This window comes from Phyllostomus discolor, chromosome 15 (genome assembly GCF_004126475.2).
Source record: "Phyllostomus discolor isolate MPI-MPIP mPhyDis1 chromosome 15, mPhyDis1.pri.v3, whole genome shotgun sequence".
In the NCBI taxonomy this organism is placed as follows: Eukaryota; Metazoa; Chordata; class Mammalia; order Chiroptera; family Phyllostomidae; genus Phyllostomus; species Phyllostomus discolor.
Window position 1 is genome coordinate 14125834 of NC_040917.2, and position 13927 is coordinate 14139760.

Genomic DNA, 13927 nt, shown 5'->3' on the forward strand with positions numbered 1-13927 from the left:
CTATCGTACATCGGGGACCATCTCCGTGTAATACCAAAGAATTATAAGAAAGCTACCAAAGTTAATACATGAATTCAGCTAATTTGTTGGGTACAAGGTCAACACACAAAAATCAGTTGTTTCTGAACAGCAACTAACATTCTGGAAAGGAAATTACGAAGGCAGTTTCATTTGCAATAGTACCCGAAAGGATAGAATACCTAGGAATAAATTTCACAAAGGAGAAGACGTGTACCCTGAAAACTGCAAAACATTGCTGAGAGAAATTAGAGATATCTGAGGAAATGAAAAACCATCCTGTGTCCATGGGTAGGGAGACAATACAGGGGGTGGCAAAAGTAGGTTTACAGTTGTGAGTGTGCAAAAATTTATTCTTACATTATTATTAATTGTTGCATTATTTCTCCATACAAACAACTGCAAACCTACTGTTGTCCCACCTTTGATTGTTAAAGTGTCCGTCCTCCCCAAAGAGATTTGTAAGTTCAAGCAGCCCCTATCAAAATTTCAATAGCCTTTTTTTCTTTTTGCAGAAATGGAAAAACTGATTATTAAATTTATATAGCATTGCAAGGGGACCTGAGTAGCCAAAACAGTCTTGAGAAAAGAGGGACAGAATAGGGGGACTCACATTTCTCAATATCAGAACTTAACTACAAATTACAGTAGTCAAAACCATGATACTAGTGTAAAGACAGACCAATGAAATAGAATTACGAGTCCACAATGAAGCCCATATGTCGTTGGCTATCCGGTCTTTGATGTGGGTGTCAGGTGTATTCCATGGGGAAAGAATACTCTTTTTTTTTAAAGATTTTATTTATTTTTAGAGAGGGAAGGGAGTGGGAGAGAGAGAAACATCAATGTGCGGTTGCTGGGGATTATGGCCTGCAACTCAGGCATGTACCCTGGCTGGGAATCGAACCTGCGACACTTTGGTTCGCAGCCCGCGCTCAATCCACTGAGCTACGCCAGCCAGGTCGGAAAGAATACTCTTTTAAAGAAAGGGTTCATGGAGAACTGGATTTCCAAGTGCAAAAAATTGAGATTGAACCCCTGCCTCACACCTTACACTAAAGTTAATGCAAAATGGGTTGAAGACCTAAGTATTCACTAAATTCATAAAGCTCTTAGAAGAAAACATAAGGGTAAGTCTTCATGACTATGGTTTTGGCAATGGATTCTTAGATGGGACACCAGAAACACAAGCAGCAAAAGAAAAAATAGATCAATTGGACTTCATCAAAACTTTTTAAAAAATTAGGGATCAAAGGAAACTATCAAGAAAATAAAAAGAGAACTCACAGAATGGGAGAAAATATTTGCAAATTAAACATCTGATGAGGGATTAGTATCCAGAATATACAGAGATCTAGAACTCAAGAAAAAGAACCCAATGCAAAAATGTGCAAAGGACTTAGGTATACACTTCCCCAAAGAAGATGCGCAAAGTTTTGAAAATATAGTATGATGGTGTTGGTTACACAACATTGTGAATGTACTTGATACCACTAAATTGTACACTTAACAATGGTTGCCCTGACTGGTGTGGTTCAGTTGGTCGAACATCATCCCACAAAGCGAAAGGTTGCTGGTTCGATTCCTGGTCAGGGCACATGCCTGGGCTGGGGGTTTGGTCCCCAAACAGGATGCGTATGAAAGGCAACAAATACATGTTTCTTTCTCACATCGATGTTTCTCTCCCTTTCTTCCTCCCTTCTCTCTCTAAAAACAAATAAGTAAAATATTTTTTTAATGGTTAAAATGGTAACTTTTATGTTACACATATTTTATCACATAAGTGTGCACGTAGGCAAAACCACAGACACTACCAAGTGTTGGTGAAGATGTGGAACAAAACTCATACAACCAGTGAGAAGATGAGATGATGCAAGCACTCTGGAGAACGGCTTGGCAGTTTCTTAGAAATTTAAGTTCACATCTACTGCATGACCCAGAAATTCTGCACCTAGCTTTATCCATAATAGTTAAAAAAAAAAATACATGGAAACACCCGACTCCCCTCATTATTTGAACAAATGTTTGTTCAATAAAAAAGAACAAACTGTGGATATACAAGTGACATGAATTAATCTCAAAATAATCATTCTGAGTGAAAGAAACCAGAAGCAAAAGGGTACATATTGTATGTTTCCATTTTTTATAAAATGTTAGAAAAGACCAACTCATTCACGGTGACTGAAACAGGCCAGTGATCCCCTGAGGGGCAAAGGTCGGCAGGAGGACGGTCACGGGCACCTTTCGAGGTGGGCAGAAATGGACCTCCATTGCCGTCATCATGTCATGGGAAATACATTTTCAAAATGCGTTGAGCTGTGCACTTTATTTAGACGCAGTTGTGTACAGAAATTATACCTCAATAAAATTGTTATTTTAAAAAAGTACGTTCAGCTTGTAGCTTCGTGATCTCTCAGGGGATTAAGAGGGGGAAGGGACTCCCTAATGTGTATCCGACTCCTTTATTCCTTTGCACTGTTGTTGCTTAATTTGTTAGGAAAAAATGCTGGCCTCCAAGCCCCTCACTGAACGTGGCAACTACTCAGCCAGCTACCAAACAGAGCGTTGCAATAAGGTAACTTGGTTCAAAATGCCTCGATTTCAGTCCTGATTTTGTTCACAGCTTTCTCAACCCTCCAGATCCTTCTGAAATGTTGAGACGGTGATTTAAATCTGTGCTGCTTTTTTTTTTTTTTTTCACTCAATGCAGCCATCCAAATTCCAAACCCAATCTAATTATAGATACTCTTTAAGGACAACCTGATCTCCTTCTGGCCGGAGTGCATGGACCAAAAGTGAGGTTTTGTGATGTTTATTGCTTTTTGTGATTGCCTCCCACCGAGGGCCAGGGAGGAGAGACGCACTTAGGGAGCTGAGCGACTCCCATCACTCACTGGAGTGACTCACTCGCTGGAGTGACGGCGGCCCATAAATGGCTGGTTCTTGTTTTCCAAGCACAAGATTGGGGGTTGGTAAGATCTGAACAAACCAAGCAAAGGAGAAGAAAAAGAAAAACAAAAAATCCTTGCCTAAGCTTCTGGTCTGGAGAGGAATTTGGCCTACAAGCGACTGTAAATATAGTCAGTTTGCTTACCACCCCCCCTTTTCATTTTTTTCTTCATTGGGAAAACAAAATCACTGGGATGGGAGGCGTGGTGTGGTCGGCCCTGGAGGGGAGACGGCGGGTGTGGGGCAGTTGGGCGGCTCAGCGGAGGCAGTCACAGAGGAGGGAGAGGCCGGCCCTGCCTCGGGGGCCCTGCCGTGGGCGAGGTCACGGGAACCCGCAGCTCGGCCTCCTCCTGACACTTCCATTTTCTCGTCTGTGTAATTTCTGAGACAGCTTGAAACTTTAAAATCTGCTGGTTCTTTGATTATCCAAAGGCACTCTACTTCCGTCGCTGAGAAAAGACAACTCAGGTGTCTGTATTCGGGTGAGTCGACCAGTAATAAATAGTTGGATTAGGTCGGATGGGAGTTCTCTGAAGCTGCTGGTGAAGGCAAGAGGTGGGATATACTCCCCCACCCACGGGGCCCAAAGCCCCTGCTTGAGGAAGAGACCAGACCACCACAGGTGGTTCCTCATTCACGGGACCCGAGGGAGGGCCTGTCCCTGCAGACCAGGAGCCACACGACAGACCTTGTGCAAACATGGTCTGGCTGCTTAACCGCGTCCTATTAGACTTACTGGGAAGTCAGCGTAGACCCTGTCTAGGTGGCTCCGCTGTGTCAGAAGTGAAGCTGGGATCCGAGGAGTGTCGGCGACCCTCTGAAGGTCAAGATCAGCAGAGGTGGTGAAAGGGTTTCCACTTCCAAGCAAGAAGCTGGCCATAGCTGTAGGCTACTTCTGCTGGGGTTGCCACCGCATCCTCTTACTGCTCCTCTGTTACCTGCCACGGTGTCACCTGCATCGCTGCTGCTCTAGGTCCTACGTACGGAAAAGACAGCAGAAGCCATTCATATCCACAAACCACAGACACAGGGCAGTTGGCGTGTAGCATCCTGCGCTTCTGCCAGGGGCCCTGGGCAGCCCCAGGAGGGAGGCAGAGGGCATCCCTGGCGGACCCTGGACACGCCCTTGATGCCTAACAACCAGATAAAATACAGCATTCCCGGTTATTGTGTGAGACATACACTAAAAAACAATACTTGATGTTTACCTGAAGTCCACATTGAACTGGGTATCCTATATTTTTCCTGCTAAATCTGGCGGCCTTGTGGCACGGATTGCTGAGGGCCAGTGGGGCTGGGCTGGGCTGGGGGAGAACACTCATCAGGATGAGAGAAGCAGCAGGGATTAGACACACAAGGAGCTCTGGGGAGCGGTCCGGCTCCCCTTTCTGCAGTTCCTAAGCAGCTGCCCTGTCCTGGGTCTGTAAACCGAAGACTTCCCTTCAAAACTGCTGATGCATCTGCAAAGAGGAAGGATGTGGCCAGAACTTGTTGGCATTTGTGGTACTTAAAACTGTGTGTCTCTGGCATTTAAAAATGCTTTTACTGCCCTGGCTGGTGTGGCTCAGTGGATTGAGCACTGGCCTGCAAACCAAAGGGTCTCAGGTTCAATTCCCAGTCAGAGCACGTGCCTGGGTTGCAGGCCAGGTTCCCAGTAGGAGGCGCATAAGAGGCAACCACACATCGATGTTTCTCTCCTCTTTCTCCCTCCCTTCCCCTCTCTAAAAATAAATAATAAAATCTTTTTTTAAAAAATGTCTTTACTCTTTCACAAAAACAAGAATGTAATCCAAGCTTAGAATGCAATGCAGAACCTTGATTTAACGCTTCCCCTGTGTGCTGTATGTCCTAGAGTGCCAGCACACTTCAGATCCACATTCGCAAAATTGTGTTGGGCTCCCGGTTTTCAGAGAGCACCCGCTAACAACACGATTGTGAGACAGGGCCTGCCATACCCACTTTGTTTAGCTCGTGGGTCACCTAGCTTTCTTCAGGCCTTGTTCCAGACAGAAGGGTGCTGGCTGTGCCTCGCTGAAACTAAACTATTCACCTCCTCCTCTGTGATGAAAGATGGCTTTCTAGTTTTGTGTGTGTTCCTAGGCTCAGCTTTCGACTGCCACCACTCTTCCCCCGAAACTGGTAGCCTCTCTGCGCTTTTCTTCCCAATCCACAAGACCAGCTGCTCGTGATGAGGGCGTCCATCTTCTCAGATGGACTTCTCAGTCCATCTACCCCTTCAGGACAGCAACCCCCATGTCCTCCTGTTGAAAGTCATGACTTGTAAATAGAAGCGCATTAGGATCAGCGGTGGCCCGCGTCCATCTGGTCTCTTCCTTTCTGCTCAGGGTGATGAATTGGCAAAAGGGCAGAAGAGGAAGGTCAGGGCGAGGCCGGCCCTGTGGAGCGACAGCCAGGCTGCGCAGATGCCAGGCACCTGGTGCAGACGGAGCTCCGTGTGTCCTGGGAGGTGCCCTCTCCTGGGCTCCCTCCTGGGCCCCCCGGCCACTGGACATTCCCACGTAGGAAACAGAAAAGGCCACGTCTGTCTGCAAAGCATCCTGGGTTTGTCAGGGGAAAGCAAGTAGGAATTGAGGGGAAAGCAAGAAAAGATCATAGAATTGTAGAAATCATGCATATTGATGAGAGTATGCATGTCATTCTTTTTTTTTTTTCCTATCTAGTTAGTGGCTACTCAGTCTAGCGAGGCATCAGCACTTCAGAGATCAATGATTTAATAACCAAAAATGCCAACAGAAAGCATTGCAATGATAAACAACAACAAAAAATCATGAAACACAAGTCAGAGAGAGACTCCTGACATCACCTTTGAGCTTTTAGTCCTTCCCTGCCAATGTAAGCTCATGCGTACCCCCTCCGACACCGTATTTTTTTTTTACGCCCAACCTCACTGGGCTACTTGGGTTTCTCTCTCCAGCGACTGAAAAGAGCTCAAATAAAACCTCTTCTAGACTCCACCCGGACCGATACCCAAAGCATTATTAGGTTCTGTGCGGCCAGAGAAGAGACTCGGGGACATTTCCAAACTAGGCAAAACTTGGAGACCCGGTCATCCAGAGTCAAGACAGTTTCTATTTTTAAAAGGCTCTCACATCAGAGTTAAGTTCGGGTTCTGTTCTGAGCTGGGAGTGTCTGCTGGTTTCCATGACTACCCTCCGGCAGCTAGGATGTTGCCAAAACAGAAGCCAGAGGACTTGGTGATTTTACCTTTATTGTGTGGTCAGATTATAGCTGATTAAAAGAAAGTGCTTAGTCCCCACCACTGCTGTCTCTGGCGTCTTCCGTTTTCCCCTGTGAGGCCGGTGGATGAACCAGAGGCCAAGCGAGGGCTCCCCCACTGAGCTCGGTCCCCCTCCAGGTGCGTCCTCCTGATGGGTGAGAGGCCTGTGAGTGACACACGATGGGCCACAGGGATTCCTGGGCACAGTTGCTCCAAGTAGCTCCGTGGTTGTCTCATAAATGAGCTCTGGGGCAGCCTCACTTTTTTTTTCCTCCAAAGAAGAGGTTCCTAAGACCAGCATGTGGGTCACAGGCTGGGGGGCTCAGGGTTGGGGAAGAGGACACAGATGTATCTGTCCCTCAGGGTGCCAAGTTCAGCTCCCAAATCTTGGGCAGACCCTCTGCCATCTCCTGGCTTTCCTGTCTGCTCCCCTGGGAAGGAGACCTCCTGGGGAGGTTGTGCCGGATGATCGCACCATCGCACGAGGCACTAGGCACCTGGATGGGCACCTGCACCGACCCCCTTCTCACATCTTGCCTGCAACAAGCCTGCCAGATGCTTGGCCAGAAAAGCCCCAGGCATCTACTCTGGCTGGTGTGGTTCAGTGGGTTGAGTGTGGGCCTGCAAACCAAAGGGCCACCGGTTCAATTCCCAGTTGGGGCACACGCCTGGGTTGCAGGCCTAGTTCCCAGTTGGGGGCATGCTAAAGGCAACCAATTGATATTTCTCTTGCCCATTGAAGTCTCTCCCCCTTTTCCCCTCTGTCTACAAATAAATAACATTTTAAATTTTTTTTAAAAAAAACTTATGACTGGACAGAGTGTCACCAAGGGCAGGGATGAATGCTTCATCCTGCATTTAGTGTATATACTTTTTAACTGAAGGAAGAAAGGCAACTTTTATTGAGCACCTATTATATGCCAGGCACTCTGGGAGGTGCTGGCATGCATGTCTGATTACTTGGGAGGCAGGATGGTGGAAGCCATGGGCAAGAGTTCCAGTATCAGAAAGACCTGGACTTAAATTCCATTCTTCCCACTTATTAGCTGTGTGACACTCAGCTTGTTACTTACCCTCTCTGAACCTGTTTCCTTATCTGAAGAATAGGAATTATAATAAATCACCTCCTAAAACTGTTATGAGGATTAAATTAGGTAATACTGGGGAGACATTCAAGAAAGGGTAGCTGTTCATGGTGGTGTTATTGTTGTTAGTTGTAGTAGCCACAGAATCACTCTGTGATCCCGGGAACATCTTCTAAGATAGAACATTGTTACAGAGAAAGTCCAGGTCCTGAGAGGAGTAGTTCCAGAGTCCATGACCCTGAACACAGTGGCTCTCAAATACTTGCTGGATCAATGAAAGTGGCAACATCTGAGTATCCCTGCTTGGTGTGTGGCCTGGAAATTTGTTTATTCTGTGCTTGGTGCTGGGCACAGTGCTAGACAACATGACCTTGAACTTATGAAGCTGTTGCAGAGAGAAGACTGACAAATAGAACATTTGCGAGCAATACAAAACAGGAAATATCGTTAAGCTGTGTATCTGGCAGAAGTGCTGGGTGAGTTGAGAGAGAAAAGCAACAGTAATTGAGCATCCGCTATGTCCTAGGCCCAGGAATTAAAACATGTTACCTGAGTTGTCATTAACCCTATGAGGCGGATGTTGTATCCTCATATTAGCCATAAAGACACTGACCCACTGAGATCCACTGACTTCCAAGGACACACGATTAGTAAGTGGCTGATTCAGAACTTGAATGCAGGCCGTCTGGCTCCCAAACGGGGCAGGACACCTCCTCCCAAATGAAAGCAGACACCCTCGCTGTCCTCTAGAGAACTGGAAGTCGGAGACATTCAGTGACTTGGCCAAGGCCGCTGGAGTAGCCGCGGGACTTACACGCGGGTCTGCCCACCTGCCGAGCTCAGCTTTCCCCTCCCGCCTTGCAGCAGGCCCTGGCTCCCTGGGCATTCCACAGGAGTGCGGCCCCGAGCAGCTCAGGCCGCCCCTGCTGCTGCCGACCCCACTCTCGGCCTCGGCTCAGCGGCCCCGTCCCCGACAGCTCCGCTTTCCCGCCTGCACGTTCAACCTGCTTCTTCCTCAACACCTTCCCCACGAAATCCCTCCTCGCCCTTCCCAACCCAGCCCCACTCGAGGGCCTGGTCGCTACTGAGAGAGCATCTGTAAGTGGCCGGGTGATATTGTTAATTAATTATTACCAGTTTCCATGTACTGGTTCCCGGTAGCACTTAGCAAACGTTTGTTTGAAGAGATGGAAAAATCGATGAATAAACCTGGACACTAACCGGGAGCCAGGTGAGGAGGATGTGCCGGGTGCTTCAAGGACCAGGGTGGCCTCTCAGCAGCGCCACCTGGTGGGTCCCCAGGGGAACCTCACCAGGCTGGGCTCAGGGCTGCTGGTCCTGGAGCGACAGGGGAAGGAGGGAAGCAGGGCAGACGCCTCCCTGGGGGAGCAGAGCCTGCTGCTCGGCAAACCTCTCCTAGGGGCTTGTCTGTCTTTCCTGTGCACCTTATGGGGGTGGCCAGCCTCACGCCGGCCCCCTGGGAATGTAGAGAGTCCTGTGGAAAATCAAACGGAAACCACACCGAGAGGAGATGTTGCAGCCCCTAGAGAAACAGTGGAGATCTCTGGACCAGACTGAGAGAGAAGCCCCCACGGTTCTCGCCCAGGGTGAGCGAAGGCGGGCTCAGAGCCGTGCACAGCAGAGGTCCCCACACCCAGGAGCCTGCCCGCCCGACCTGCTCCACACCCTTCAGGGATGAGAGAGGAGGAGGAGGAGGCCCCGGCGAGGACTGCAGGGCTCAAGGACAGGTTCCCGTGGCCGCCCTGAGCGGGGAGGTCGACAGCAATAAGCCACCTTCTGCCCAAGGGCAGCGAGAAGCCCTGCGGGGAAGTCCCGCTCTCACCCACCCCCAGACACCGTCCCTTTCGAAGTCTTCCGTCGGGTCACTGTTCTAGTCATTCTTCAACGCTAGGGTTTCTGCCTGTCCTTTGTTCTAATGGTTTCTATTCCTTCGCTCAGCGTCTCGTTTTATTCATGTATTGTTTCCCTAATTTTGTTCAGCTGTCTGTGTGTTCCTTTTTTTAAGATTTTATTTATTTTTTAGAGAGGGAAGGGAGGGAGGGAGAGAGAGAGAAACATCAATGTGCGGTTGCTGGGGGCCGTGGCCTGCAACCCAGGCATGTACCCTGACTGGGAATCGAACCTGCGACACTTTGGTTCGCAGCCCGCACTCAATCCATGGAGCTACGCCAGCCAGGGCTGTCTGTGTGTTCTTGTAGTCTACTGGCTTTGTCAGGCAGTTCACTGGTTGCCTTGTCCGCCGGGCCAGTTATGGAGCTTGGTCTGTTTCCTTGGGTGCGGTCTTGCTTCCCCCATTCTTTGTGAACTTGGATCGTTGTGTGTGTGGCTATGCATTTGAGGACATGATCCCCCCTTCTCGGTTTCACAGGTTTGTTTCAGCAGGGAAAGACATTCGCCAGTCAGCTCGGTTTTGTGTTCGGGATGGGTCGGCTGGTAGCATCCACAGGCAGGCGGTGGGCTTGCTATGGGGGTCCCTGGCTGGGCAAGGCCACTGCCTGCGCTCTGAGGCCAGAGGTGCCACTGGGTGGGTATCCCGACTGGGTGGGGCTGCTGGCTGGGCTCTGGGGTGACAGGGAGCCACTGCCTGCCCAGGCTCTGTAATCACCCTTGGTCAGGCGAGGTTGCAGGCTGTGGTCCCAGGCTTGGCCCTGGTTGGACTCCACTGCAGGGCAGAGCTGTGGGCCGAGCTCTGCAGTCGGAGGGGTGGGGCCTCAGACTGTGCTCCTAGATTGGGTGATTCCGCTGGCTGCACTGCATTCAAATTAGATGGGGCCACAGTCTGGGCTTGCCAATCAGGGAGGCCATTGGCTCCACTGCTGGGCAAGATTGTCATCTGGACTTTATGGACTTTATAGACTTGTACCCACAGTTGGGAGGGGCTGGAGACTTGGCTCAGCGGTCACACAGGGTCACTGTCTGGGCTCCCTGCTCAGGTGGGGCCAGAGGCTGTGCAGACAGCGGGCGGGGCTGCTGGCTGGGCCTCCTGCCTGGGTGGACTGGGTGGACTGGGGGATGTGCTCCGTGGCTGCAGGGTGTCTGCAGCCGTGCTTCCAGAGGGGCGAGACTGGGGGCGCTGCTGAGCAGTTAGAGGGAGCTATGAGTCCGCTCCCCTGTCTGGATACGGCTGTAGAACAGGCCCCAGGGCTAGTGCAGCCTCTTGGCAAAGGACCCAAGTCAGGCGGAACTTCCAAAGGAGCTCCCTGCCCAGAGGGGCCACTGGCTCAGCTCGGCAGATAGGCCAATAAGCTGGCCTGGATATCTACTCCAGTACCTCCGATCCAACACCATAAGCCCCGCCTTCCTTCTCCAGCGGCCTGATTCTCTGTGATCCCCATGAGTGAAACCTGAATGTGCCTCAGTGCTGTCCGTGTCACAACACGGGGACGGCTGGATGTCCCCTGTGGGCTCTGTCTTTCCCTCCGGAGAATCCACAGGCCCAGAGGGGCCCGCTCAGTGCTGCGCTGCGCTGCGCTGGCCTGAAGAGGGCGACATGGTCCAAGTGTAGCTGCCCCTTCTTCCTCCTCTCCTGGGGCTCTTCTCAGTCTCTGTGGCCCAGAGGCTGCCTCGGCCTCACTCCCCGTTCTGTGGTTTTCGCAATGGAGTCTGGGAAAATGGGACAGCTGCTAGGTGTCTCGTGTGGGGGGCTGAAGTGGGGAACAACCCAGGTCCCCGTCTTATGGCCATCACTCCTCCTGATGTTTACTCTTATCCTTACTTAGCTCACATACACACATGGATGCTTTCCGTCCAAGGTGGATGTTTGGGTCTCAAGGTAAAGTGTTTGATGGTGGCTTACTGGGATCTTGCCAATTAACATCAGTTTCTCGGCCTTGACTCTGGAGTGGGGCTGGGCAGACAGACAACTCACAGGACACAGGTCTGGTAGAAGGTGTCCCCCACGGAGAACGGCACTTTACTCATTATTTTTAAGCCCATACACTCCAGGCAGGGCGATGATCAAGGACACATTCAAGAGCGAAATGATGATGCAAATGTTTCTCTGCTGTTCCCTGTAGGTAGCCCTCTACCCTGTGCCCAGACCACAGTGCGGGGGGCGGGGAGGGGGTACCTTGAAGCCCCTCTTCCTTTCCTTCTCTCTCCTCTTTACCCTTCCAGCTCCCCTCCCACAACCGCCTGCATTGCAGACACTCCCTGATGCAGGGTACTTGATGGGTTAGAGGGACATTGAGAATCCTCCCTGTTTACGCCCAAGCCGTGACCCGTATTGTAAGAATAAAATATAATACACATGCTCTCTCCCAGGGAGAACTGGCCCTTCTCCCTGGGAGATTAGCGCTTTTACTATTTAACTCTTCCTTCGGGGAGAGCTGACCCTTCTCTCAGAGAGATCTGATGGTTAACTAAGCCACACAAGGCCCTCGGCGCATAGCCACTTTTGTCTAAAACATACTTAAGCATAGCCACCAAAGTGAGACATTGGAATCTCCCCCAAAGGGAGGACGCCTCACTTGGAACTTTCCCAGGCGGACCCCGAATGCTGTCTCCGCTGGGATTCCCCAGGGTCTGTGTTCGGGTGTTGGTGAACTCCCGTCTGGTGCGGCATGCTCTTGATTCTTGTTTCTGCTTTGCTCTCGCTTAATAAAGTGCTTAGTTACTCACATTTGACTTGGGGTCTTTATTGTCTGCGGATCCGAACCTCCAAATTAAATGACCAGGATGTCATATGGGCCCCTGAACGGCACAGTGCTTCAGAGAGGAGACGAGCACCAAGAAGACAAACAAACCTCTTCTGCATTACTATTGATTGCTTGATGTTACTAAGTGTTTTTTTAATATTTTATTTATTTATTTTTAGAGAGGGAAGGGAGGGAGATAGAGAGATAGAGATAGAGATAGAGAGAGAGAGAGAGAGACAGAGAGAGAGAGAGAGAAACATCAATGTGCAGTTGCTGGGGGTTATGGCCTACAACCCAGGCATGTACCCTGGCTGGGAATCGAACCTGGGACACTTTGGTTCCCAGCCCGTGCTCAATCCACTGAGCTACACCAGCCAGGGCTAATATTGCTAAGTGTTTTTACAGAGCAGGCCACCCTGGCTCCTGCCGCAGACACATGTGATGTGACAAATGGACACGCTCAGGAGAAGCATCTGTAATAAAAATGGCAACGGTGGCTTCAGTGTCTACATTGTATTCCTACCTCCCATAAGCGTCCTTTACTTAAACAAGGGGAATTCAGCTAGCGAGACTCTTACACTTGATACATGTTTCTGCTGGTCTGAAGATGCCGATATTTCTGCTTGTGAGGATGCTCTCAGGAAGAGGGTGAAACTCTGATTCGGTTTGTCGTCTGAGTGAGTCCCATAAGATTCAAACACAGCTTAGGCCAAGGCTGTGGTGTGCAGAGACACTATTTATAGCCAGAGCAGTGGGAGGCCCTGTTATGGGAATGCCCAGGGTGCTTTCATCCTGGGAGCACAACTGTCAATCAAAACCTGCAGCTCTGGGGCAAGAGGAAGGAAGAGCACCATCTAGCGGCCAACAACGGGCTGTTTCCGAGGAAACCTCTGGGTACTGCGGTGAAGGCCCACTTCTCACGGAAGGCGATAGCCAGAAAGAGACTGGAGGCCTTGGAAATAAAACTCAGTGTTAAAGGACAGTGCATGGGGCTTAGACATGTGTGAACAGAGGTCAGCGTATCCACACCACAAGGCTGTTTGGTAATGAGACGAGACATTTCCTCTTTATAGGAAGAGTTTTGAGTTCATAAAACAACAGTGGCAACTGAGTCACTGTCGTTAATTTAAGAATCCCAGCCCTTATACATGGGACTCGTGTGCCCATGTGTCTATCACTTTGTTGGGGGAGTTGTATCATCTTTATTTGTGATTATAGAACATTTACTGTTAAGCCCTGCCTGGCGTAGCTCAGTGGATTGAGCGTGGGCTGGGAACCAAAGTGTCTCAGCTTCGATTCCCAGGCAGGGTACATTCCTGGGTTGCAGGCCGTGGCCCCCAGCAACCGCACATTGATGTTTCTCTCTCTCTCTCTGTCTCCCTCCCTTCCCTCTCTAAAAATAAATAGATAAAATATTTTAAAAAAAGAACATTTACTGTTTAAAATGTTCCAGTTTACAGTAATGGTGGATTGTTTTACTAGAATTTAGAGAACGCCTTGGGGGAAACAAGGTTATTTGGATTCAGAGACAACGTAAACTATAGAAAAAATTAATGAAAACTATTTTGCAAATAAAGTTTACATTTGTGTATGGGCATGAATGAGAGAGAGCGAGAGCAAAGACAAAGGTCTAAAAGTCAGCAAAACTCGCCATTTCCTGGAATGTTCACAAGTGTCAGATACACGTTCCAGAGTCTAAAAGTATGTCCCGTGGGGCCACGGCAAGCCCGGGTCTGGGTGAGACCAAACCCGGGTTCCTCAAGGGTGCGCTCACGTTCTTGGAAGGCAGAGATGAGGAACATCTTCAAGCAACCAAAACACAGCCTCCCTGATGATTCTGAGTCACCACCCGCCCCCGCCGTGTGGATGGGGGACTCACACAGGCAGGAAACAGATGGCAAACCAGGAAGAGTGTGTCTGACAGCCAGATGGGGGCGCACAGTTAGCCAGAGTCAACATGGCTACATATGTATTATTAG